This window comes from Neofelis nebulosa, chromosome 1 (genome assembly GCF_028018385.1).
Source record: "Neofelis nebulosa isolate mNeoNeb1 chromosome 1, mNeoNeb1.pri, whole genome shotgun sequence".
Taxonomy (NCBI): Eukaryota; Metazoa; Chordata; class Mammalia; order Carnivora; family Felidae; genus Neofelis; species Neofelis nebulosa.
The window spans coordinates 156,903,837-156,931,701 of NC_080782.1; positions in this window are offsets into that span (position 1 = coordinate 156,903,837).

Below are 27,865 nucleotides of genomic sequence, written 5' to 3' on the forward strand. Positions count from 1 at the left end.
GTATGCATAAAAATACAAACAGATAATTAATATACACAGACATATGTCCAAAATGAAACGACAAGATACAATCACAGCAAGACAGCTTAATGAAATGGAGATAATTAATATGTCTGACTGAGAACTTAAAGTAATGGTCATGGGGCACCTGGGTGACTCAGTGGCTAAGTGTCCAACTGTGGCTCAGGTCATTGATCTTGCAGTTTGTGTTTGATCCCTGCACCGGGCTCTCAGCTGACAGTGCAGAGCCTGCTTCGGATACCCTCTCTCCCTCTCTCTCTGCCCCTCCTCCACTTGCTCGCTTTCTTTCAAAAATAAATAAACATTAAAAAGTATAAATTGATGGTTGTAAAGATACTCATTGGACTTGATAACAAGAGTGGAGGACCTCAGTGAGACCCTCAATAAGAGATGGAAAACAGATAAGAAAAAACAGAGATTAAGAATTCAATAATTAAAATTAAACATATAATAGAGGGAATAAATAGTAGGCTACAGGAAACATAAGAATGGATCACTGATGTGAATTACAGAGTAATGAAAAGCACTCATACTGAACAGGAGAGAGGCAAAGAATAATTTAAAAAATACATTAAGGAAACTCAGCATTATCAAGCATAATAACATTCACATTATAGAGATCTCAGAAGGAGAAGAGAGAGAAAAGAGGCAGAAAATATATTTAAAGAAATAATAACTGAAAACTTCCCATATCTTGGGAAGAAAACAGAAATCCAGATCCAGGAGGCACAGAGATACCCAAACAAAATCAACTGAAGAAGGTCCACACCAAGACACAAGGTAATTCAGGTGGCAAAAAGTAGTGATAAAGACAAAACTTTTAAAGTAGCAAAAGAAAAGGAAACAGTCACATAGAAAGGAAATCCCAGAAGGCTATCTGCTGATTTTCAACAAGAACATTGAAGACCAAAAGGGAGTGCCATGGTATCTTCAAAACACTGAAGGAAAAAAACAACAACATGAAACCAAGAATACTCTATCCAGCAAGGTTATCACTCAGAATAGAGAGATAAAGAGCTTCCTAGACAGCCCCCCCTCCCCAAAAGGAATTTATGACCACTATACAGGTCTTACAAGAAATGTTAAAGCAGATACTCTTAGTGGAAAGCAAGGACAATAAACACAAGTAATAAAGGTAGGAAGCAGAAAAGCAGCCCAATGAAGTATATCTATGAAAAATCAGGGAATTCACAAAATATAATACTTAAAACATGGTAAGGGGAGAAGTAAAAGTTTAGAGTTTATAGAATGGGTTCAAACTTAAGCAACCATTGACTTAATATGGACTGCTGTATTCATAAAATGTCATAAATAAACCTAATGGTAACCACAAATAATTTAAAAAAACCTGATAATAACTATGCAAAAAGTTAAAAGAAAGGTATCCAAGTATATCAGTAAAAAGAAACCAGGAAAACATGACAGGGAAAGCAAGAGAAGAAAGGAACAAAGACCTACACAAACAACCATAAAGCAAGGAAAAAAATGACAATAAGTACATACTTATCAATGATTATATTCAATCTAAGGGAAGTAAACACTCTAATCAAAAGACATAGGGTGACGGAATAGATGAAAAAAGAAGACCAATCTATATGCTACTTACAAGAGACTAATTTTAGACATAAAGACATTTGTGGATTGAAAGTGAGGGAGTAGAGGTTGATGGGGGGTGGGAGGGAGGGGAGGGTGGGTGATGGGTATTGAGGAGGGCACCTTTTGGGATGAGCACTGGGTGTTGTATGGAAACCAATTTGACAATAAATTTCATATATTGAAAAAAATAAAAAATAAAATTAAAGCAAAAAAAATTTTTGAGAATTCAAGATAAATGTGATGTCAAGAGTGATCATAGATTTTCTATATAACCCTAAATAATATTAAAGAAATGTAATATTGAAAAAAAAAAGAAAGTGAGGGAGTAGAGAAAAATTTATAATGCAAATGGATGTCAAAAGAAGGTTGGAGTAGCAATACTTATACATATTGGACAAAATAGAATTTAAGACAAACAGTGTACCAAGAAGACAAAGAAGGAAAGACACAATATAATCATTAGGGGGACAATCCAACAAAAAGATATAACAAATGTAAATATTTATGCACCCAATATGAAAGCACCCAAATACATAAAGCAGCTGAAAACAAGCATAAAGGTGGTATTTGATAGTAATACAATAATACTAGAGGACTTTAACACCCAACTTATATCAATGGATAGATCATCCAGATATAAAATCAACAAGGAAACAATGACTTTGAATGACATATCAAATCAGATGGATCTAATGCATATATTCAGACATCTTTTCCAGAAAGACAGTAATACACTTTTTTTCTTTTTTTTTTAACTTTTTTAAATGTTTTTATTAATTTTTAGACAGAGAGAGACAGAACATGAGCGGGGAAGGGGCAGAGAGAGAGGGAGACACAGAATCTGAAGCAGGCTCCAGGCTCTGAGCTGTCAGCACAGAGCCTGACGCTGGGCTTGAACTCACAGACTATGAGATCATGACCTGAGCTGAAGTCAGACGCTTAACCAACTGAGCCACCCAGGCGCCCCATACATTTTTTTTTTCAAGTGAACATGAAACAGTCTACAGAATAGATCACATAGTAGCCACAAAACAAGTCTCAATTAAGTAAAAAAAGTTTGAAGTCACATTATTGATCTTTTCTGACCCATGGAAACAAATGAAAATAACAATAGCAATGGTCTAAGCCTTTGGAATGCAAGAAAAGCAGCTAAGAGGAGAATATGTAGCAATATAGGTTTACTTCAAAAAGGAAAAAAAAAAACTCAAATAAACAACTGAACTTATACCTAAGGGACCTAGAAAAAACAACGAACAGAATACAAACCAGCAGAGAATGGAAATAACAAAAAGTAGAGCAGATATAAATGAAATAGAAACTGAAAAACAGAATAACAGATCAAAAAAATCAGGAGCTGGTTCTTTGAAAAGATCAAAAAAATTGAGATACCTTTAGCCAGACTCATTAAAAATAAATAAAGAACAGAGAAGAATGAAATAAGCAAAATCACATTTTAAGAGGAGAAATAACAATGAACACTGCAGAAATACAAGCAATTGTAAGAGATAAAGTCCCAATAATTTATTTTTTCTTTTGTCTACCTTACCTCCCTGTAGACTCCAGAGAGCCAAAGCAAACCTGAAAAACAAAAACAAAGCTGGGGCATCACAATTATGGACTTCATGTTATATTACAAAGCTATAGTGATGAAAACAGTATGAAAGACAGATGAAAGACAATCTCTTCAACAAACGATGTAGGGAAAACTGGACAGAAATATGCAGAAAAATGAAACTGGGCCACTTTCTTACACCATACACAAAAATAAATTAAAAATGGATTAAAGACCTAAATGTAAAAAACGATACTATTAAAATCCTAGAGGATAATACATACAGTAATATTTGACCTCAGCCATAGCAACTTCCATCTATTTATGTCTCCTGAGACAAGGAAAACAAAAACAAAAATAAGCTATTGGGACTAAATCAAATTAAAAAGCTTCTGCATAAATGTCCATCAACTGATGAATGGATAAAGAAATTGTGGTTTATATACACAATGGAATACTACATGGCAATGAGAAAAAATGAAATATGGCCTTTTGTAGCAACGTGGATGGAACTGGAGAGTGTGATGCTAAGTGAAATAAGCCATACAGAGAAAGACAGATACCATATGGTTTCACTGTTATGTGGATCCTGAGAAACGTAACAGAAACCCATGGGGGAGGGGAAGGAGAAAAAAAAAAAGAGGTTAGAGTGGGAGAGAGCCAAAGCATAAGAGACTGTTAAAAACTGAGAACAAACTGAGGGTTGATGGGGGGAGGGAGGGAGGGGAGGGTGGGTGATGGGTATTGAGGAGGGCACCTTTTGGGATGAGCACTGGGTGTTGTATGGAAACCAATTTGACAGTAAATTTCATATATTAAAAAAAATAATAAATAAATAAAAAAAATAAATAAATAAAAATAAAAATAAAAATAACATCCATTAAAATTAATGAGAATATAGCTCCAGAAATATATGTATCAAGATATTAAATTATAGTATTTTCATATTTTCACTATGTATTATATGTGTATATGTGGTCTTTTCACTGACAATCACTGGTTTTGCTTAAAAGTTTAAAAATGGAATTTACTTGTTTAATAAAGGTTTATGTGCTTTTTCATCAAAAAAAAAAAAAGCTTCTGCATAGCAAAGGAAGCAATCAACAAACCTAAAGACAACCTTGGAATATGAGAGGTTATTTGCAAATGACATATCTGGATAAAGGTTAGTATAAGAAACATAAAGAACTTATAAAACTCACCCCTCCAAAAAAAAAAGAAAATCCAATTTAAAATGGACAGAAGACATGAGTAAACATTTTTCTAAAGAAGACATCCAGATAGCTAACAGATACATGAAAAGATGTTCAATATCACTTATCATCAGGGAAATACAAATCAAAACTACAATGAGATATCACCTCACACTTGTCAGAATGGCCGGAATCAACAACACAATAAACAGGTGTTGGTGAGGATGTAGAGAGGAACAAGTGTCTTACACTGCTGGTGGGAATGCTCAGTGGTGCAGCTATTCTGGGAAACGGTATGGAAGTTCTTTAAAAAATTAAAAACAGAGCTACTTATGATCCAGCAATTGCACTAGTAGGTATTTATCCAAAGAATATAAAAATAATAATTCAAAGGGATATATGTACCCCAATGTTTATAACGACATTTTTACAAAGCCAAATTATGGAAGCAGCCCAAGTGTCCATCAATGATGAATGGATAAAGAATGTGTGGTACGTAATGGAATATCACTCAACCATAACTAGAAATAAAATCTTGCCATTTGCAATGATGTGGATGGAGGTAGAGAGTATTATGCTACGTGAAATAAGTTAGTCAGAGAGAGACAAATACCATATGATTTCACTCATATGTGGGAATTTAAGAAACTAAATAAAGGAGCAAAGGAGAAAAAAAAAGAGAGAGGGGCAAACCAAGAAACCACCTCCTAAGAATAGAAAAGAAACTGTTGGTTATCAGAGAGTGGGTAATTGGAGAAGGGGTTAAACAGGTTTTGAGGATTAAGAAGTGTACTCGTGATGAACACTGGGGGTTGTATAGAAATGTTTCATCACTTTATTGTACACCTGAAACTAACATTACACTGTATGTTAACTAACTGCATTTTAAATAAACCTTTAAAAAAGATTTTAAAAAGTTAAATTTAAATCAGTCAAAAGAAGTAAAGTTTAGTATATAATGATAAAATAGTTGATGCAACAGCATGATGTTACAATTGTAAGTATGTATTCCCCCATTACTAGAGAATCTAAATACATAAAACAACTATTGGCATACTAAAGAGAAAAATGGAGAATACTGTAATACTAGGATATTGAATACCCCAGTTCCTACAATAGATAGAGCATCCAATCAGAAAATCAGTAAGTACCTGAATTGATCAGAGAAAGACAAATATCATGTGGTTTTACTCACATGAGGAATTTAAAAACACAACAGATAGACATAGGGGAAGGGAAAGAAACATAAGATAAAAAACATAGGGAGCCAAACCATAAGAGACACTTAAATACCAAGAACAAACTGAGGGTTGCTAGAGGGGAGGTGGGTAGGGGCATAGGCTAAATGGGTGATGGGCATTAAGGAGGGCACTTGCAGGGTTGAGCACTGGGTGTTATATGTAAATGATAAATCACTGGGTTCTACTCCTGAAACCTATACTACACTGTATGTTAACTAACTTGAATTAAAAAAAAAAAAAAAGAGAAATACCTGACTTGAACAACATATAGACTAAATGAAATGAATTCACATATACAAAACTTTCTACCTAAGGAAGCAGAATACAGATTCTGTGCAAGCACACACAGAAAAATTTTCAAGATAGGTCACATGTTAGGTCACAAAACAAGTCCTAACCAATTTAAGATGATTCAAATCATACTCAGTGTCTTCACAGACCACAGTGCATGAGTGTTTTTCCCCCAAAATCAGGAATGTGAAAGGGATGTCCACTCTCATCACTGTCGTTCATAATAGTAGTGAAAGTACTAGCCTCAGCAATCAGAGAACAAAAAGAAATAAAAGGCATAAAAATTGGTAAAGAAGTCAAACTTTCATTCTTTGCAGATGACATGATACTTCTTGTGGAAAGCCTGAAACTCCATCAAAAACTGATACGGGAATTCAGCAAAGTTGCAGCATATAAAATCAATGTACAGAAATTGGTTGCATTTCTATACACCAATAAGGAAGCAGCAGAAAGAGAAGTCAAGAAATCAATCCCATTTACAATCACACCAAGAAAAATAAAATACCTAGGAATGAACCTAACCAAAGATGTAAAATATCTGTATGCTGAAAACTATAGACAAATTATGAAGAAAATTGAAGAAGACATAAAGAAATGGAAAAACATTCCATACTCATGGATTGGAAGAAGAAATATTGTTAAAATGTCAATACTACCCAAAGCAATCTAGATATTCAATGCAATCCCTATCAAAATAACACCGGCATCCTTCACAGAGCTAGAACAAACAATTCTAAAATTTGTATGGAGCCAGAAAAGGCCCTGAATAGCCAAAGCAATCCTGGAAAAGAAAACTGGGGGCACCTGGGTGGCTCAGTAGGTTAAGCAACCGACTTCGACACAGGTCATAATCTCACAGTTTGTGAGTTTAAGCCCCGCATTGAGCTCTCTGCTGACAGCTCAGAGCCTGGAGTTTGCTTGTCTCTGCCCCTGTGTCTCTGCCCCTGCCCCACTCGCATTCTCTGTTTCTCTCTCAAAAATAAATAAATGGAAAAAAAATAAAGCCAGATTAGTTTGGTCACACCTAGTTGTTTAACCTTAACTGCATTAACTTAAATTAAGTAAACACGTTTAAATTCTTAGATACTATTCTTATATTAGAAATGGTTATAATAACTCTCATCTCAGAGTATTTGACTCATATTAAAGGGGATAATGTTATAATAGTGCTTGTACCTTTGAGCTAAAACACTTAATATTACAAACCAAGATAACATAGAGCACTATAACTGCTGTATAATTATCACCCTGTAAAACCCCTTATTGGTTTTCTCCAATAATCAGTAAGAAGCAATAAATAAATTTACAAAAATCACCTAAAAGATATAAATAAGTGAAAGTGACAAAATTATAAATTTGATTAAAGTTCTGCTTCATGGGTAGAAGAGAAGGATGGTGGGTTGCCATTAGCTAAAGAATACTAACTTTGAGAATAAGATTTAGGAGAAATATTCCAGGAATATTAATTTTATGTCTTTGAGAAACCAAATAATAGTCTAGGAGAAATCAAGAAAGTAGGACACATATGATGCAAAAATTGCTATTTGATGAAAGAAATTGAGTTTGTATATTGTGAAAATTTAAATTTGAAAGTGAGCAAACAAGGCAAAATTGAAACCCTAAAGGAGATAGATTCTATTTTTTCATTTTTTTTGATGCAGCTTCTATTAAATAGCAACTTCACAGGTATTTATTGAATACCTATAATGTGCCACACACTAAATAATAATGAGGGAATATACTATGAAAAAAGAGATACAATCCTTGTTTTTATCAAACTTACAGTTCTGTTAACGCGAGACAGAAAGTAATGAGCAAATTATAAGATTTCAAGTATTTCTGATAATAATTATCATAAATGATTGGGGAGAATCAGGGTATTATAACTGATGATATCAATGGAAGATTCAAGAACCAAAGAAAGGTCATTTCACTCTAGGGAAATGAGGAAAGCAAATAGCCTGGTGTTGAGGAATTGTATTAGCTCCAAGAATTCCAGCATAGCTAGATATGGCAGTTAAACTCAACTTCTGTATTCTAAGTTCTTATGATCACACCCTGACCTGATGTCATTTTTTTCTGTACAAGACACTCTGAATTAAATATAAAATGCTTATTTTATTGCATCAGACTGTATCACCTCTTTAGTTCTCTGTTTCCACAGTTTTATTTTATCAATTTATCTTCACCCAGGAATGCAATACTACATTAAACTGTGTCACTGGATGAAAATTTCAAGTAATTCAATTGGTTTTGAAATGATCATGGGTTCAGTTTTTCCTCATGCAAAAAAAAAAAATTCAGATTGATGGTATTATGTGTTATTCGCTGATAAACTTATATTCACTTATGTTTAAAACTAATACCTATTCCATTTTCTGAATGCATTTTTAAACAGCACAATATGATTTAAGACATTTGCAACTATGTGGATGGAACTGGAGGGTATTATGCTAAGCGAAATTAGTCAGAGAAAGACAAATATCATGTGACTTCACTCATATGAGGACATTACGAGACAAAACAGATGAACATAAGGGAAGGGAAACAAAAATAATATAAAAACAGGGAGGGTGACAAGACATAAGAGACTCTTCAATATGGAGAACAAATGGTTACTGGAGGGGTTGTGAGAAAGGTGGATGGGCTAAATGGGTAAGGGACATTAAAGAATCTACTCCTGAAATCATTGTTGCACTATATGCTAACTAATTTGGATGTAAATTTTAAAAATAAAATACAATTAAAAGTAAAAAAAAAAGATATTTATGAAACAAAAATAATTACACTGTATATAACTTCTTATTTCTCTAAATAGTATAATAATGTACATATTGTCATGACTTTGAATAATTTAGAAGTAACTCTTTCATATAAAGCTTTGTAATATTTTGCCTTAGTAATGAAAATTATATAAAGTTTTTCTATTATTTTAAAATGTAGATTTTTCCAAAGTTTTACTGATCTAAAACAACATGGAGATGAATATCTATGTAAAGAATTCCTTGATTCTGTGCTTACATTTTTAATTAAAATAATAGTATTCATGTATTGATTCATGTATTGATGGTGCTTCCCATCAAAGATTAGGCAGACAGATCACAGATGGAAGTATTTGGTTATTTTACTCCTGTTACCACTGATAATCATCTATTTTTTTTCTCTTCATAACCTAGCAAGAGTGGGGCCCTATTGTGGATTTACTTTACATTTTTCTGATTAATGTGTGGTTTAGTATTTATAAGTCATCTGAAAATGTTTTATTCAAAATGTTGTCATTTTAAAATTTGATAAATTAATCTTTTTTCCTGATTAATGTGTAAGAGATTCTTATAAAAGCAGAACTTTTAGCTTATGGTTTGTTATTAGACCCAACTTTAAAAGATATTTTCATATCATCGATCTCTTTTTCTCTTCAGAAATATACATTTTTAAAATTTTTTTCAAATCCTAAATACTTTTTCATGGTATTTTCTACATTGACTTTCTTCATCATTTAGGTAAATCTTTACCCATACAGTCGTCTAGTTATTTTATAGTTTCATTTCTTTATATAAATATTTATGAATCTTATTGTTTTATTTGTTTTTTATTTTTTTAATGTTTGTTTATTTTTGAGACAGAGGGAGACAGAGCATGAATGGGGGAAGGTCAGAGAGAGGGAGACACAGACTCTGAAACAGGCCCCAGGCTCTGAGCTGTCAGCACAGATCCCGACGTGGGGCTCGAACTCACGGACCATGAGATCATGATGTGAGCCAAAGTCAGATGCTTAACCGACTGAGCCACCCAGGCGCCCCATGAATCTTATTGTTTTAAATGTAAAAGAAGATTTAAAGTTTATTGCTCTTTTGGTATTACATTTTCAAAGAGTTTTACTGAAGAATCTTTTCTCAGTTCACTGAATCACAATAGCAATTTTGCTGCTTGTATTTTTTTTTAATTTTTTAATGTTTATTTTTGAAAGAGAGGCAGAGTATGAGTGGGGGAGAGGCAGGGAGAGAGGGAGACAAGAATCTGAAGCAGACTCCAGCCTCTGACTATTAGCACAGAGCCTGATGTGGGGATCCAACCATGAACCTTCAGATCATGACCTTAGCGGAAGTCAGATGCTTAATTGACTGAGCCATTCAGGTGCCCCATTGATGCTTGTATTTTCAGAGTTCTTCTACCATTATGGCAAGAGGCAATATATTCCATTGTCATTGTTATGACCAAAAATTAACCAATCTGTTCTGAGGAAAACATTACGTCTCTCACTCTCACTCTCACTCACTCTTTCTCTTTCTGTCTCTTGTATATTTTCATCAGATTATGCACTAGAAACTTAGTGATGTCATTAAGTACTGTTTATTATTTTTTTTTGCAATGTGATAGACTTTATTCAAAAATTCCTTTAAAAATATGTTGAAATGCTTCTTGTGTTAGTAAAATTTGATTTTTTTCAATATATGAAATTTATTGTCAAATTGGTTTCCATACAACACCCAGTGCTCATCCCAAAAGGTGCCCTCCTCGGGGCGCCTGGGTGGCGCAGTCGGTTAAGCGTCCGACTTCAGCCAGGTCACGATCTCGCGGTCCGTGAGTTCGAGCCCCGCGTCAGGCTCTGGGCTGATGGCTCGGAGCCTGGAGCCTGTTTCCGATTCTGTGTCTCCCTCTCTCTCTGCCCCTCCCCCGTTCATGCTCTGTCTCTCTCTGTCCCAAAAATAAATAAAAATTAAAAAAAAAAAAAAAGAAAAAAAAAAGGTGCCCTCCTCAATACCCATCACCACCCTCCCCTCCCTCCCGCCCCCCATCAACCCTCAGTTTGTTCTCAGTTTTTAACAGTCTCTTATGCTTTGGCTCTCTCCCACTCTAACCTCTTTTTTTTTTTCCTTCCCCTCCCCCATGGGTTTCTGTTACGTTTCTCAGGATCCACATAAGAGTGAAACCATATGGTATCTGTCTTTCTCCGTATGGCTTATTTCACTTAGCATCACACTCTCCAGTTCCATCCACGTGGCTACAAAGGACCATATTTCGTTCTTTCTCATTGCCATGTAGTACTCCATTGAGTATATAAACCACAATTTCTTTGTCCATTCATCACTTGATGGACATTTAGGCTCTTTCCATAATTTGGCGATTGTTGAGAGTGCTGCTATAAACATTGGGGTACAAGTGCCCCTATGCATCAGTACTCCTGTAACCCTTGGGTAAATTCCTAGCAGTGCTATTGCTGGGTCATAGGGTAGGTCAATTTTTAATTGTCTGAGGAACTTCCACACTGTTTTCCAGAGTGGCTGCACCTGTTTGCATTCCAACCAACAGTGCAAGAGGGTTCCCGTTTCTCCACATCCTCGCCAGCATCTATCATCTCCTGATTTGTTCATTTTGGCCACTCTGAGTGGCGTGAGGTGATATCTGAGTGTGGTATTGATTTGTATTTCCCTGATAAGGAGCGACGTTGAGCATCTTTTCATGTGCCTGTTGGCCATCCGGATGTCTTCTTTAGAGAAGTGTCTATTCATGTTTTCTGCCCATTTCTTCACTGGGTTATTTGTTTTTTGGGTGTGGAGTTTGGTGAGCTCTTTAAAGATTTTGGATACTAGCCCTTTGTCCGATATATCATTTGCAAATATGTTTTCCCATTCCATTGGTTGCCTTTTAGTTTTGTTGGTTGTTTCCTTTGCTGTGCAGAAGCGTTTTATCTTCATAAGGTCCCAGTAATTCATTTTTGCTTTTAATTCCCTTGCCTTTGGGGATGTGTCAGGTAAGAGATTGCTACAGCTGAGGCCAGAGAGGTCTTTTCCTGCTTTCTCCTCTAGGGTTTTGATGGTTTCCTGTCTCACATTCAGGTCCTTTATCCATTTCGAGTTTATTTTTGTGAATGGTGTGAGAAAGTGGTCTAGTCTCAACCTTCTGCATGTTGCTGTCCAGTTCTCCCAGCACCATTTATTAAAGACACTGTCTTTTTTCCATTGGATATTCTTTCCTGCTTTGTCAAAGATGAGTTGGCCATACGTTTATGGGTCTAGTTCTGGGGTTTCTATTCTATTCCATTGGTCTATGTGTCTGTTTTTGTGCCAATACCATGCTGTCTTGATGATGACAACCTTGTAGTAGAGGCTAAAGTCTGGGATTGTGATGCCTCCTGCTTTGGTCTTCTTCTTCAAAATTACTTTGGCTATTCGGGGCCTTTTGTGGTTCCGTATGAATTTTAGGATTGCCTGTTCTAATTTTGAGAATGCTGGTACAATTTTGATTGGGATTGCATTGAATGTGTAGATAATTTTGGGTAGTATTGACATTTTGACAATATTTATTCTTCCAATCCATGAGCACGGAATGTCTTTCCATTTCTTTATATCTTCTTCAATTTCCTTCATAAGCTTTCTATAGTTTTCAGCATACAGATCTTTTACATCTTTGGTTAGATTTATTCCTAGGTATTTTATGCTTCTTGGTGCAATTGTGAATGGGATCAGTTTCTTTATTTGTCTTTCTGTTGCTTCATTATTAGTGTATAAGAATGCAACTGATTTCTGTACATTGATTTTGTATCCTGCAACTTTGCTAAATTCATGTATCAGTTCTAGCAGACTTCTGGTGGAGTCTGTCGGATTTTCCATGTATAATATCATGTCATCTGCAAAAAGCGAAAGCTTGACTTCATCTTTGCCAATTTGGATGCCTTTGATTTCCTTTTGTTGTCTGATTGCTGATGCTAGCACTTCCAACACTATGTTAAACAACAGTGGTGAGGGTGGACATCCCTGTCGTGTTCCTGATCTCAGGGAAAAAGCTCTCAGCTTTTCCCCATTGAGGATGATGTTAGCTGTGGGCTTTTCATAAATGGCTTTTATGATCTTTAAGTATGTTCCTTCAATCCCGACTTTCTCGAAGGTTTTTATTAACAAACGTTGCTGAATTTTGTCAAAGGCCTTTCCTGCATCGATTGACAGGATCATATGGTTCTTACCTTTTCTTTTATTAATGTGATGTGTCACATTGATTGATTTGCGATAATTTGGATAATTTTTGCATCCATATTCATCAGGGATATTGGCCTGTAGTTCTCTTTTTTTTACTGGGTCTCTGTCTGGTTTAGGAATCAAAGTAATACTGGCTTCATTCAATGAATCTGGAAGTTTTCCTTCCCTTTCTATTTTTTTGGAATAACTTGAGAAGGATAGGTATTATCTCTGCTTTAAACGTCTCGTAGAACTCCCCTGGGAAGCCATCTGGTCCTGGACTCTGATTTGTTGGGACATTTTTGATGACTGATTCAATTTCTTCACTGGTTATGGGTCTGTTCAAGCTTTCTATTTCCTCCTGATTGAGTTTTGGAAGAGTGTGGGTGTTTAGGAATTTGTCCATTTCTTCCAGGTTGTCCAGGTTGTTGGCATATACTTTTTCATAGCATTCCCTGATAATTGTTTGTATCTCTGAGGGATTGGTTGTCATAATTCCACTTTCATTCATGATTTTATCTATTTGGGTCATCTCCCTTTTCCTTTTGAGAAACCTGGCTAGAGGTTTGTCAATTTTGTTTATTTTTTCAAAAAACCAACTCTTGGTCTCGTTGATCTGCTCTACAGATTTTTTAGATTCTATATTGTTTATTTATGCTCTGATCTTTATTATTTCTCTTCTTCTCCTGGGTTTAGGATGCCTTTGCTGTTCTGCTTCCATTTCCTTTAGTTGTGCTGTTAGATTTTGTATTTGTGATTTTTCTTGTTTCTTAAGATAGGCCAGGTTTGCAATGTATTTTCCTCTCAGGACTGCCTTCGCTGCATCCCAAAGCGTTTGGATTGTTGTATTTTCATTTTCGTTTGTTTCCATATATTTTTTAATTTCTTCTCTAATTGCCTGGTTGACCCACTCATTCTTTAATAGGGTGTTCTTTAACCTCCATGCTTTTGGAGGTGTTCCAGACTTTTTCCTGTGGTTGATTTCAAGCTTCATAGCATTGTGATCTGAAAGTATGCAGAGTATAATTTCAATTCTTGTATACTTATGAAGGGCTGTTTTGTGACCCAGTATATGATCTATCTTGGAGAATGTTCCATGTGCACTCGAGAAGAAAGTATATTCTGTTGCTTTGGGATGCAGAGTTCTAAATATATCTGTCAAGTCCATCTGATCCAATGTGTCATTCAGGGCCCTTGTTTCTTTATTGACCATGTGTCTAGATGGTCTATCCATTTCTGTAAGTGGAGTGTTAAAGTCCCCTGCAATTACCACATTCTTATCAATAAGTTTGCTTATGTCTATGAGTAATTGTTTTATATATTTGGGGGCTCCGATATTCGGCACATAAACATTTATAATTGTTAGATCTTCCTGATGGATAGACCCTGTAATTAGTATATAATGCCCTTCTTCATCTCTTGTTACAGCCTTTAATTTAAAGTCTAGTTTGTCTGATATAAGTATGGCTACTCCAGCTTTCTCTCGTCTTCCAGTAGCATGATAAATAGTTCTCCATCCCCTCACTCTCAATCTAAAGGTGTCCTCAGATCTAAAATGAGTCTCTTGTAGACAGCAAATAGATGGGTCTTGTTTTTTTATCCATTCTGATACCCTATGTCTTTTGGTTGGTGCATTTAGTCCATTTACATTCAATGTTATTATACAAAGATATGGGTTTAGAGTCATTGTGATGTCTGTATGTTTTATGCTTGTAGCGATGTCTCTGGTACTTTGTCTCACAGGATCCCCCTTAGGATCTCTTGTAGGGCTGGTTTAGTGGTGACAAATTCCTTCAGTTTTTGTTTGTTTGGGAAGACCTTTATCTCTCCTTCTATTCTAAAGGACAGACTTGCTGGAAAAAGGATTCTCGGCAGCATATTTTTTTCTGTTCAGCACATTGAAGATCTCGTGCCAATCCTTTCTGGCCTGCCAAGTTTCAAAAGAGAGATCAGTCACGAGTCTTATAGGTCTCCCTTTATATGTTAGGGCACGTTTATCCCTTGCTGCTTTCAGAATTTTCTTTTTATCCTTGTATTTTGCCAGTTTCACTATGATATGTCGTGCAGAAGATCGTTTCAAGTTACGTCTGAAGGGAGTTCTCTGTGCCTCTTGGATTTCAATGCCTTTTTCCTTCCCCAGTTCAGGGAAGTTCTCAGCTATGATTTCTTCAAGTACCCCTTCAGCACCTTTCCCTCTCTCTTCCTCCTCTGGGATACCAATTATGCGTATATTATTTCTTTTTTGTGTATCACTTAGTTCTCTAATTTTCCCCTCATACTCCTGGATTTTTTTAGCTCTCTTTTTCTCAGCTTCCTCTTTTTCCATAACTTTATCTTCTAGTTCACCTATTCTCTCCACTGCCTCTTCAATCCGAGCCATCGTCGTTTCCATTTTATTTTGCATTTCATTTAAAGCGTTTTTCAGCTCCTCCTGGCTGTTCTGAGTCCCTTAATCTCTGTAGCAAGAGATTCTCTGCTCTCCTCTATAATGTTTTCAAGCCCAGCGATTAATGTTATGACTATGATTCTAAATTCACTTTCTGTTATATTATTTAAATCCTTTTTGATCAGTTCATTAGCTGTTGTTATTTCCTGGGGATTCTTTTGAGGGGAATTCTTCTGTTTGGTCATTTTTTTTTTTTTAATTAATTAATTAATTAATTAATTAATTTATTTTTTATTTTTTTTATTTTTTAATATATGAAATTTACTGTCAAATTGGTTTCCATACAACACCCAGTGCTCATCCCAAAAGGTGCCCTCCTCAATACCCATCACCCACCCTGCCCTCCCTCCCACCCCCCATCAACCCTCAGTTTGTTCTCAGTTTTTAACAGTCTCTTATGCTTTGGCTCTCTCCCACTCTAACCTCCTTTTTTTTTTTTTTCCCTTCCCCTCCCCCATGGGTTTCTGTTACGTTTCTCAGGATCCACATAAGAGTGAAACCATATGGTATCTGTCTTTCTCTGTATGGCTTATTTCACTTAGCATCACACTCTCCAGTTCCATCCACGTTGCTACAAAAGGCCATATTTCATTCTTTCTCATTGCCACGTAGTATTCCATTGTGTATATAAACCACAATTTCTTTATCCATTCATCAGTTGATGGACATTTAGGCTCTTTCCATAATTTGGCGATTGTTGAGAGTGCTGCTATAAACATTGGGGTACAAGTGCCCCTATGCATCAGTACTCCTGTATCCCTTGGATAAATTCCTAGCAGTGCTATTGCTGGGTCATAGGGTAGGTCTATTTTTAATTTTCTGAGGAACCTCCACACTGCTTTCCAGAGCGGCTGCACCAATTTGCATTCCCACCAACAGTGCAAGAGGGTTCCCGTCTCTCCACATCCTCTCCAGCATCTATAGTCTCCTGATTTCTTCATTTTGGCCACTCTGACTGGCGTGAGGTGGTATCTGAGTGTGGTTTTGATTTGTATTTCCCTGATGAGGAGCGACGTTGAACATCTTTTCATGTGCCTGTTGGCCATCCGGATGTCTTCTTTAGAGAAGTGTCTATTCATGTTTTCTGCCCATTTCTTCACTGGGTTATTTGTTTTTCGGGTGTGGAGTTTGATGAGCTCTTTATAGATTTTGGATACTAGCCCTTTGTCCGATGTGTCATTTGCAAATATCTTTTCCCATTCCGTTGGTTGCCTTTTAGTTTTGTTGGTTGTTTCCTTTGCTGTGCAGAAGCTTTTTATCTTCATAAGGTCCCAGTAATTCACTTTTGCTTTTAATTCCCTTGCCTTTGGGGATGTGCCGAGTAAGAGATTGCTACGGCTGAGGTCAGAGAGGTCTTTTCCTGCTTTCTCCTCTAAGGTTTTGATGGTTTCCTGTCTCACATTCAGGTCCTTTATCCATTTTGAGTTTATTTTTGTGAATGGTGTGAGAAAGTGGTCTAGTCTCAACCTTCTGCATGTTGCTGTCCAGTTCTCCCAGCACCATTTGTTAAAGAGACTGTCTTTTTTCCATTGGATGTTCTTTCCTGCTTTGTCAAAAATGAGTTGGCCATACGTTTGTGGGTCTAGTTCTGGGGTTTCTATTCGATTCCATTGGTCTATGTGTCTGTTTTTATGCCAATACCATGCTGTCTTGATGATGACAGCTTTGTAGTAGAGGCTAAAGTCTGGGATTGTGATGCCTCCTGCTTTGGTCTTCTTCTTCAAAATTACTTTGGCTATTCGGGGCCTTTTGTGGTTCCATATGAATTTTAGGATTGCTTGTTCTAGTTTCGAGAAGAATGCTGGTGCAATTTTGATTGGGATTGCATTGAATGTGTAGATAGCTTTGGGTAGTATTGACATTTTGACAATATTTATTCTTCCAATCCATGAGCAGGGAATGTCTTTCCATTTCTTTATATCTTCTTCAATTACCTGCATAAGTTTTCTATAGTTTTCAGCATACAGATCTTTTACATCTTTGGTTAGATTTATTCCTAGGTATTTTATGCTTCTTGGTGCAAATGTGAATGGGATCAGTTTCTTTATTTGTCTTTCTGTTGCTTCATTGTTAGTGTATAAGAATGCAACTGATTTCTGTACATTGATTTTGTATCCGGCAACTTTGCTGAATTCATGTATCAGTTCTAGCAGACTTTTGGTGGAGTCTATCGGATTTTCCATGTATAATATCATGTCATCTGCAAAAAGCGAAAGCTTGACTTCATCTTTGCCAATTTGGATGCCTTTGATTTCCTTTTGTTGTCTGATTGCTGATGCTAGAACTTCCAGCACTATATTAAACAGCAGCGGTGAGAGTGGGCATCCCTGTCGTGTTCCTGATCTCAGGGAAAAAGCTCTCAGTTTTTCCCCATTGAGGATGATGTTAGCTGTGGGCTTTTCATAAATGGCTTTTATGATCTTTAAGTATGTTCCTTCTATCCCGACTTTCTCAAGGGTTTTTATTAAGAAAGGGTGCTGGATTTTGTCAAAGGCCTTTTCTGCATTGATTGACAGGATCATATGGTTCTTTTCTTTTTTTTTGTTAATGTGATGTATCACGTTGATCGATTTGTGAATGTTGAACCAGCCCTGCATCCCAGGAATGAATCCCACTTGATCATGGTGAATAATTCTTTTTATATGCTGTTGAATTCGATTTGCTAGTATCTTATTGAGAATTTTTGCATCCATATTCATCAGGGATATTGGCCTGTAGTTCTCTTTTTTTACTGGGTCTCTGTCTGGTTTAGGAATCAAAGTAATACTGGCTTCATAGAATGAGTCTGGAAGTTTTCCTTCCCTCTCTATTTCTTGGAATAGCTTGAGAAGGATAGGTATTATCTCTGCTTTAAACGTCTGGTAGAACTCCCCTGGGAAGCCATCTGGTCCTGGACTCTTATTTGTTGGGAGATTTTTGATAACCGATTCAATTTCTTCGCTGGTTATGGGTCTGTTCAAGCTTTCTATTTCCTCCTGATTGAGTTTTGGAAGAGTGTGGGTGTTTAGGAATTTGTCCATTTCTTCCAGGTTGTCCAATTTGTTGGCATATAATTTTTCATAGTATTCCCTGATAATTGTTTGTATCTCTGAGGGATTGGTTGTAATAATTCCATTTTCATTCATGATTTTATCTATTTGGGTCATCTCCCTTTTCTTTTTGAGAAACCTGGCTAGAGGTTTGTCAATTTTGTTTATTTTTTCAAAAAACCAACTCTTGGTTTCGTTGATCTGCTCTACAGTTTTTTTAGATTCTATATTGTTTATTTCTGCTCTGATCTTTATGATTTCTCTTCTTCTGCTGGGTTTAGGCTGCCTTTGCTGTTCTGCCTCTATTTCCTTTAGGTGTGCTGTTAGATTTTGTATTTGGGATTTTTCTTGTTTCTTGAGATAGGGCTGGATTGCAATGTATTTTCCTCTCAGGACTGCCTTCGCTGCGTCCCAAAGCGTTTGGATTGTTGTATTTTCATTTTTGTTTGTTTCCATATATTTTTTAATTTCTTCTCTAATTGCCTGGTTGACCCACTCATTCGTTAGTAGGGTGTTCTTTAACCTCCATGCTTTTGGAGGTTTTCCAGACTTTTTCCTGTGGTTGATTTCAAGCTTCATAGCATTGTGGTCTGAAAGTATGCATGGTATAATTTCAATTCTTGTAAACTTATGAAGGGCTGTTTTGTGACCCAGTATATGATCTATCTTGGAGAATGTTCCATGTGCACTCGAGAAGAAAGTATATTCTGTTGCTTTGGGATGCAGAGTTCTAAATAGATCTGTCAAGTCCATCTGATCCAATGTATCATTCAGGGCCCTTGTTTCTTTATTGACTGTGTGTCTAGATGATCTATCCATTTCTGTAAGTGGTGTGTTAAAGTCCCCTGCAATGACCACATTCTTATCAATAAGGTTGCTTATGTTTATGAGTAACTGTTTTATATATCTGGGGGCTCCGGTATTTGGCGCATAGACATTTATAATTGTTAGCTCTTCCTGATGGATAGACCCTGTAATTATTATATAATGCCCTTCCTCATCTCTTGTTACAGCCTTTAATTTAAAGTCTAGTTTGTCTGATATAAGTATGGCTACTCCAGCTTTCTTTTGGCTTCCAGTAGCATGATAAATATTTCTCCATCCCCTCACTCTCAATCTAAAGGTGTCCTCAGACCTAAAATGAGTCTCTTGTAGACAGCAAATAGATGGGTCTTGTTTTTTTATCCATTCTGATACCCTATGTCTTTTGGTTGGCGCATTTAATCCATTTACATTCAGTGTTATTATAGAAAGATACGGGTTTAGAGTCATTGTGATGTCTGTATGTTTTATGCTTGTAGTGATGTCTCTGGTACTTTGTCTCACAGGATCCCCCTTAGGATCCCTTGTAGGGCTGGTTTCGTGGTGACAAATTCCTTCAGTTTTTGTTTGTTTGGGAAGACCTTTATCTCTCCTTCTATTCTAAATGACAGACTTGCTGGATAAAGGATTCTCGGCTGCATATTTTTTCTGTTTAGCACACTGAAGATATCGTGCCAAGCCTTTCTGGCATGCCAAGTTTCAAAGGAGAGATCAGTCACGAGTCTTATAGGTCTCCCTTTATATGTGAGGGCATGTTTATCCCTTGCTGCTTTCAGAATTTTCTCTTTATCCTTGTATTTTGCCAGTTTCACTATGATATGTCGTGCAGAAGATCGATTCAAGTTACGTCTGAAGGGAGTTCTCTGTGCCTCTTGGATTTCAATGCCTTTTTCCTTCCCCAGTTCAGGGAAGTTCTCAGCTATAATTTCTTCAAGTACCCCTTCAGCACCTTTCCCTCTCTCTTCCTCCTCTGGAATACCAATTATGCGTATATTATTTCTTTTTAGTGTATCACTTAGTTCTCTAATTTTCCCCTCATACTCCTGGATTTTTTTATCTCTCTTTCTTTCAGCTTCCTCTTTCTCCATAACTTTATCTTCTAGTTCACCTATTCTCTCCTCTGCCTCTTCAATCCGAGCCGTCGTGGTTTCCATTTTGTTTTGCATTTCATTTAAAGCGTTTTTCAGCTCCTCGTGACTGTTCCTTAGTCCCTTGATCTCTGTGGCAAGAGATTCTCTGCTGTCCTGTATACTGTTTTCAAGCCCAGTGATTAATTTTATGACTATTATTCTAAATTCACTTTCTGTTATATTATTTAAATCCTTTTTGATCAGTTCATTAGCTGTTGTTATTTCCTGGAGATTCTTCTGAGGGGAATTCTTCCGTTTGGTCATTTTGGATAGTCCCTGGAGTGGTGAGGACCCGCAGGGCACTTCCCCCGTGCTGTGGTGTATAACTGGAGTTGGTGGGCGGGGCCGCAGTCCGACCTGATGTCTGCCCCCAGCCCACCGCTGGGGCCACAGTCAGACTGGTGTGTGCCTTCTCTTCCCCTCTCCTAGGGGCGGGATTCACTGTGGGGTGGTGTGGCCCGTCTGGTCTACTTGCACACTGCCAGGCTTGTGGTGCTGGGGAGCTGGCGTATTAGCTGGGGTGGGTAGGCAAGGTGCACGGGGGCGGGAGGGGCAGGCTTAGCTCGCTTCTCCTTAGGTGATCCACTTCAGGAGGGGCCCTGTGGCAGCGGGAGGGAGTCAGATCCGCTGCCGGAGGTTTGGCTCCGCAGAAGCACAGAGTTGGGTGTTTGCGCGGAGCGAGCAAGTTCCCTGGCAGGAACTGGTTCTCTTTGGGATTTTGGCTGGGGGATGGGCGGGGGAGATGGCGCTGGCGAGCGCCTTTGTTCCCCGCCAAGCTGAGCTCTGCCGTCCGGGGGCTCAGCAGCTCTCCCTCCCTTTGTCCTCCAGCCTTCCCGCTTTCTGAGCAGAGCTGTTAACTTCTGACCTCCCAGACGCTAAGTCGCGCTTGCTGTCGGAACACAGTCCGTCCGGCCCCTCCGCTTTTGCCAGCCCGACTCGGGGGCTCTGCTTGGCCGGCGAGCCGCCCCTCCGCCCCGGCTCCCTCCCGCCAGTCCGTGGAGCGCGCACCGCCTCGCCGCCCTTCCTACCCTCTTCCGTGGGCCTCTCGTCTGCGCTTGGCTCCGGAGACTCCGTTCTGCTAATCCTCTGGCGGTTTTCTGGGTTCTTTAGGCAGGTGTAGGTGGAATCTAAGTGATCAGCAGGACGCGCGGTGAGCCCAGCGTCCTCCTACGCCGCCATCTTCCCAAAGACTCTGTTTGGTCATTTTGGATAGTCCCTGGAGTGGTGAGGACCTGCAGGGCACTTCCCCTGTGCTGTGGTGTATAATTGGAGTTGGTGGGCGGGGGGCAGTCACACCTGATGTCTTCCCCCAGCCCACCGCTGGGGCCACAGTCAGACTGGTGTGTGCCTTCTCTTCCCCTCTCCTAGGGGCGGGATTCACTGTGGGGTGGTGTGGCCATTTAGGCTACTTGCACACTGCCAGGCTTGTGGTGCTGGGGATCTGGCGTATTAGCTGGGGTGGGTAGGCAAGGTGCACGGGGGCAGGAGGGGCAGGCTTAGCTTGCTTCTCCTTAGGTGATCCACTTCAGGAGGGGCCTTGTGGCAGTGGGAGGGAGTCAGATCCACTCCCGGAGGGTTGGCTTCGCAGAAGCACAGCGTTGGGTGTTTGCTTGGAGCAAGCAAGTTCCCTGGCAGGAACTGGTTCCCTTTGGGATTTTGGCTGGGGGATGGGCGAGGGAGATGGTGCTGGCGAGCACCTTTGTTCCCCGCCAAATTGAGCTCTGTCGTCTGGGGGCTCAGCAACTCTCCCTCCCTTTGTCCTCTAGCCTTCCTGCTTTCCGAGCAGAGCTGTTAACTTATGACCTCCCAGATGCTAAGTCGCGCTTGCTGTGGGAACATACTCCGTCTGGCCCCTCCGCTTTTGCAAGCCAGACTCAGGGGCTCTGCTTGGCCAGCAGGCTGCCCCTCCACCGGGGCTCCCTCACGCCAGTCTGTGGGGAGTGCACTGCCTCTCCACCCTTCCTACCCTCTTCCATGGGCCTCTCGTCTGAGCTTGGCTCCAGAGACCCCGTTCTGCTAGTCTTCTGGTGGTTTTCTGGGTTATTTAGGCAGGTGTAGGTAGAATCTAAGTGATCAGCAGGACACGGTGAGCCCAACGTCCTCCTACGCCGCCATCTTCCCTTGGTCCTCAAGTACTATTTATTAAGTAACTTAAAATGTAGCTTCTCTAAGGCTTAGGTGTTCTTTTTTTTTTTTTTTCTTGTTAGCATATATAAATATCTAAACAGGAAATAATCAAAACCTATTTTTTTAAATCATTTTTGCTAAGCAATCCACTTCTTAATTCTTTTTGCCTTTCAATATAAAGAATTTTTAGAAATTCACCGTTGTAGTATGATAATTGAAATAGAGTGTAATAAAATTTCTATGACAAAACAATCATAGAAATAATGATTCTTGTGTGTGTTTTTTGACATACAAATTATACAATAAATATACAGCACAGAATTATTAATGATAAATAGAGCACAATTGTAATGTATGCATCTTAAAATACATATTTTTCTATAAAGTTCCACAGAAATTAGCATAGGTTCCCTTCATATCCAGGGAAATATGCCTTCTGAATTTATGCAACTCCGATTTTTTATTTCTTTATATTCTAACTATTCTATGTCAAAAATAGAATTACCTGGTTGAAAAGAGTTCGGTGTCAGAGTGGGCAAACATAAGTCAGCTGATGAGTCACCTGTGGACCTTCCTGCCTTCAGATCTTATCTTAGTTTCCTTCATTCTGAGTGACTCCCCAGTTAAATATATGACACTGTTTAGACATTAAGAGATAGGCAGAAGATGTATAAGCACTCTTTCCATTTAGGAAAAGTATTAGGGGCACAGAGGGGACTGGGATTCTTAGAAGGTCCTTGGGGATATATCCTTACAGATAATCAGCTATCAGTCCCAAAATTTTGCAGAGATATAGAAAATAAAAGACATGCTTCATTTATTTTCCATAAATGAACCAAAGTAACACATTAACTGTTTTTAGTAAGCTGTTTTAAAGTGATCCTTAACAACTTAACTAAGCAATTTGTTAAATAGTCTAAAAGTTTTGCCAGTCTTTGCTTTATTTATTCACAATACAAATATTTACTGAGGGGCTGTTGTGTAACCATCATGTATTGGTTATTGATCATAAAACTGGTACAAAAAATCAGAAAGAATTAAGAGAATAATCTTTATTAGTCTGAAATTAATTACATTTTTGAATCTATATGTCTTTTTTAATTTAAATATTAATTAGTTAATATGCAGTGCAGTAGTGTGTGTTTTTTATTACAAAAATAGAAGGGAATGCAATGATGGATAACAAAGATATATGGTACTGTATAACTATTCAGTAATTGTTATATGAAAGCTGTATACAATATATAAAAGACTTAATCATATTTCAGCACCAAGTTTTGAATAAAATTTAATAATAGCTATAAAAAAGCAGTGTATTAATTTAAAGTATACAACATTCACTTTTAGACAACATCATATATCAAAAGTAAAAGTTAATAAGGAAGAATAGTAAAATCACATTAGCAATTTACAAGATGATATTTACAAAAATATTTTAAATTGTGTTCTTTAAAAATAACATATTTCTATAAAATAGTATTCAAACACTATACTTGAGATATACAAAAAGAAATATGAGCAAAAAATATTATCCTTAATCCAGGTTAATATTGATTAGAAATAAATTAAATAAATAAATATTTTAAAATTATCTTAAAAAATGAAGAACAGATAACAGCTAAAACTGTTTAAGAGCAGAAAAAGATGCTCAAAAATCTCTGAGAAAATAAAACAGAAAAAAAGAAAAGATAAACAAATGATGAATTTGAAAACCAAAAAAAAAAAAAATTCAAATGTAAAATAGAATTACTGTTTGAAAAATATAAGTAAATACAATGAAACATATACTCATATACTTCAAAATTTGGTAAGCATGATCAATATTTATGTATTCTGGAAAAAATATAAGACTATATAAGTAATTTGAGAATTCCCAGAATATCTGGGGACTAAATATCAGGCCATCTATTTGGAGTCAAATAGGATAATTACTGTATTTTCTTTTCTTTTTTTTTTCAAATTTAAATCCAAGTTCATTAGCATATAGTCTAATTATGATTTCAGGAATAGAATTTAGTGATTCATCGCTTATGTATAACACCTAGTGCTCATCCCAAGAAGTGCCCTCCTTAATGTCCCTCACCCATTTAGCCCATCCCACCAACCCACCAGCAACCCTCAGTAGGTTCTCGGTGTTTGAGAGTCTCTTAAGGTTTGTCTGCCCCTCTGTTTTCATCTTATTTTTTCTGTACCTTCCCCTATGTTCTTCTGTCTTGTTTCTTAAATTACACATATGAGTGACATCATAAGATACTTGTCTCTCTGACTGACTTTTTTGCTTAGCATAATTCACTTTAGCTCTATCCACATTGTTGCAAATGGCAAAATATCATTCTTTTTGATCACCAAGTAATATTCCATTGCATATATGTATACACACACATATTTATATAAAGAAGATGTGGTCCATTCGTGGGACATTTGGTTTGGGCTCTTTCCATATTTTGGCTCTTATTGATAGTGCTGCTATACTCATTGGAGTGCATGTGCCCCTTCGAATCAGCAGTTTTGTATCCTTTGCATAAATACCTAGTACTACAATTGCTGGGTCATAAGGTAGTTATATTTTTAAATTTTGAGGGACTTCCATACTGTTTTCCAGAGACTGCACCACTTTTCATTCCCACCATCAGTGCAAAATTGTTCCTTTTTCTTTGCATCCTCGACGAAATCTGTTGTGACCTGAGTTGTTAATTTTAGCCATTCTGACAGTGTGAGGTGGTATCTCCTTGTGGTTTGGGTTTATTGTTTTCCTGATGATGAGTGATGTTGAGCATCTTTTTCATGTATTTGTTAGCCATCTTTGGAAAAATGTCTATTCTTGTCTTTTCCATTTCTTCACTGGATCATTTGTTTATTTGGTGTTGAGTCTGATAAGTTCTTCATAGATTTTGAATACTAACCCTTTACCTGATAGGTCATTTCCAAACATCTTCTCCCATTCCATCGATTGACTTTTAGTTTTACTGATTGTTTCCTTTGCTGTGCAGAAGCTTTTTATTTTGATGAGATCCCAATAGTGCTTTTTTTTTTCTTTTGTTTCTCTTGCCTCCAGAGGTATGTCAAGTAAGAAGTTGCTGCAGCCAATGTCAAAGAGGTTGTTTCCTGTTTTCTCTTCTAGGATTTTTTTGGCTTTATGTCTTACATTTAGGTCTTTCATCCATTTTGATTTTTTTTGTGTATGGTGTGAGAAAGTGATCCAGGTTCATTCTTCTGCATGTCACTGTCCAGTTTTCCCAACACCATTTGCTGAAGAGACTGTCTTTTTTTCCATTGGATATCTTTTCCTGCTTTGTCAAAGATTAGTTGGCCCTACGTTTGTAGGTCAATTTCTGGGTTCTCTATTCTGCTCCCTTCATCTGTGTGTCTGTTTTTGTGCCAGTACCACACTGTCTTGATGACTTCACCTTGGTAATGCAGCTTGAAGTCCAAATTGTGATAATTCCAGCTTTGGTTTTCCTCTTCAGGATTGCTTTGGCTTTTTGGGGTCTTTTCTGGTTCTATACAGATTTTAGGATTGTTTCTTCTAGCTCTGCGAAGAATGCTTATGTTATTTTGATAGGGATTGCCATTGAATATGTAGATTGTTTTGGATAGTATTGACATTTTAGCAATATTTATTCTTTCAATCCAACAAACAACATACAAAACATACAAAACAGTATGGAATGTTTACATTGTTTTCATCTTCTTCATTTTTTCATAAACTTTCTATAATTTTCAGTGTATAGATCTGTTACCTCTTTGGTTAGGCTTATTCCTAGGTATTTTATTGTTTTTGGTGAAGTTGTAAATGGGACTGGTTCCTTGATTTATTTTTCTGATCCTTCATTAATGGTTTATAAAAATTCAACCAATTTCTGTATGTTGATGTTATATCAGGACTTTGCTGAATTCATTTATCATTTCTAGCAGTTTTGGGTTACAGTTTTTGGGTTTTCCACATAAAGTCCTGTCATCTGCGAAAAGTGAATGTTTGACTCCCTCCTTGCTGATTTCGATGCCTTTTATATCCTTTTGTTGTCTGGTTGCTAAGGCTAGTACTTCCAACACTGTGTTGAATAATCGTAGTGAGAGTGGACATCCTTGTCATGTTCCTGTCCTCAGGAGGAAAGCTGTCAGTTTTTCCTGAGAAAATGTTATTAGTTGTTGAAAATGATATTAGCAGTGGGTCTTTCACAAATGGCTTTTATGAATTTGAGGTATGATCCTTATATCCCTACTTTCTTGATGGTTTTTCTCAAGAAAGGATGCTGTATTTTGTCACATACTTTCTCTACATCTATTGAGAGGATCATATAGTTCTTATTCTTGCTTTTATTAATGTGATGTATCACATTGACTGATTTGCAGATATTGAAACAATCCTTCATCCCAGGAATAAATCCTAATGGATCATGGTGAATAATTCTTTTAATGTATTGTTGAACCCAGTTGGCTACTATCTTGTTGAGAATTTTTGCATTCCTGTTCATCAGGGAAATTGGTCTATAATTCTCCTTTTTAGTGGAGTCTTTGGTTTTGGTATCAAGGTCATGCTGGCTGAGTAGAATGAGTTTGGAAGATTTCCATCCATTTCTATTTTTGGGGGGATAGCTTTAAAACAACTGGTGTTAACTCTTCTTTAAGTGTTTGGTAGAATTCCCCTGGAAAGCCATCTGACCTTGGACTCTTGTTTGTTGGGAGACTTTGCTGATTCAATTTCTTTACTGGTTATAGGTCTGTTTGAATTTTCTATTTCTTCTTGCTTCAACTTTGGTTGTTTATATGTTTCTAGGAATTTGTCCATTTCTTCCAGTATGCCCAATTTGCTGGCATATAATTGCTCATAATATTCTCTTATTATTGTTTGTATTTCTGTAGTGTTGGTTGCATTGTAATCTATCCTCTTTCATTCATGATTTTATTTATTTTAGTTCTTTCCTTTTTCTTTCTGCTCAATCTGGATAGGGGTTTATCAATTTTGTTAAGTCTTTCAACCAGTGCCTGGTTTCATTGATCTGTTCTACTGATTTCTTGATTTTGATTGTACTGGTTTCTGCTCTAATCTTTATTATTCCTCATCTTCTGCTGTTTTGGGCATTTGTTTGCTGTTTTTTTTTCCAGCTCTTTAAGGTGTAAGGGTAGGCTGTGTATCTGAGACCTTTCTTCCTTCTTTAGGAAGGCCTAAATTACTATATACTTCCCTCTTATGACTGCCATTTTTGCATCCCAGAGTATTTGGGATATTGTATTTTCACTTTCATTGGCTTTCATATACTTTTCAATTTCATCTTTAATTACCTGGCTAACCTGTTCTTTCTTTATTAGCGTATTCTTTAATCTCCAAGTATTAATGGTATTTCCAAATTTTTTCATGTAGTTGATTTCTGGTTCCATAGCGTTGTGGTCTGAAAATATGCATGTATGGTCTCAATCTTTTTGTACTTGTCAAGGGCTGATATATGTCCCAGTATGTGATTTA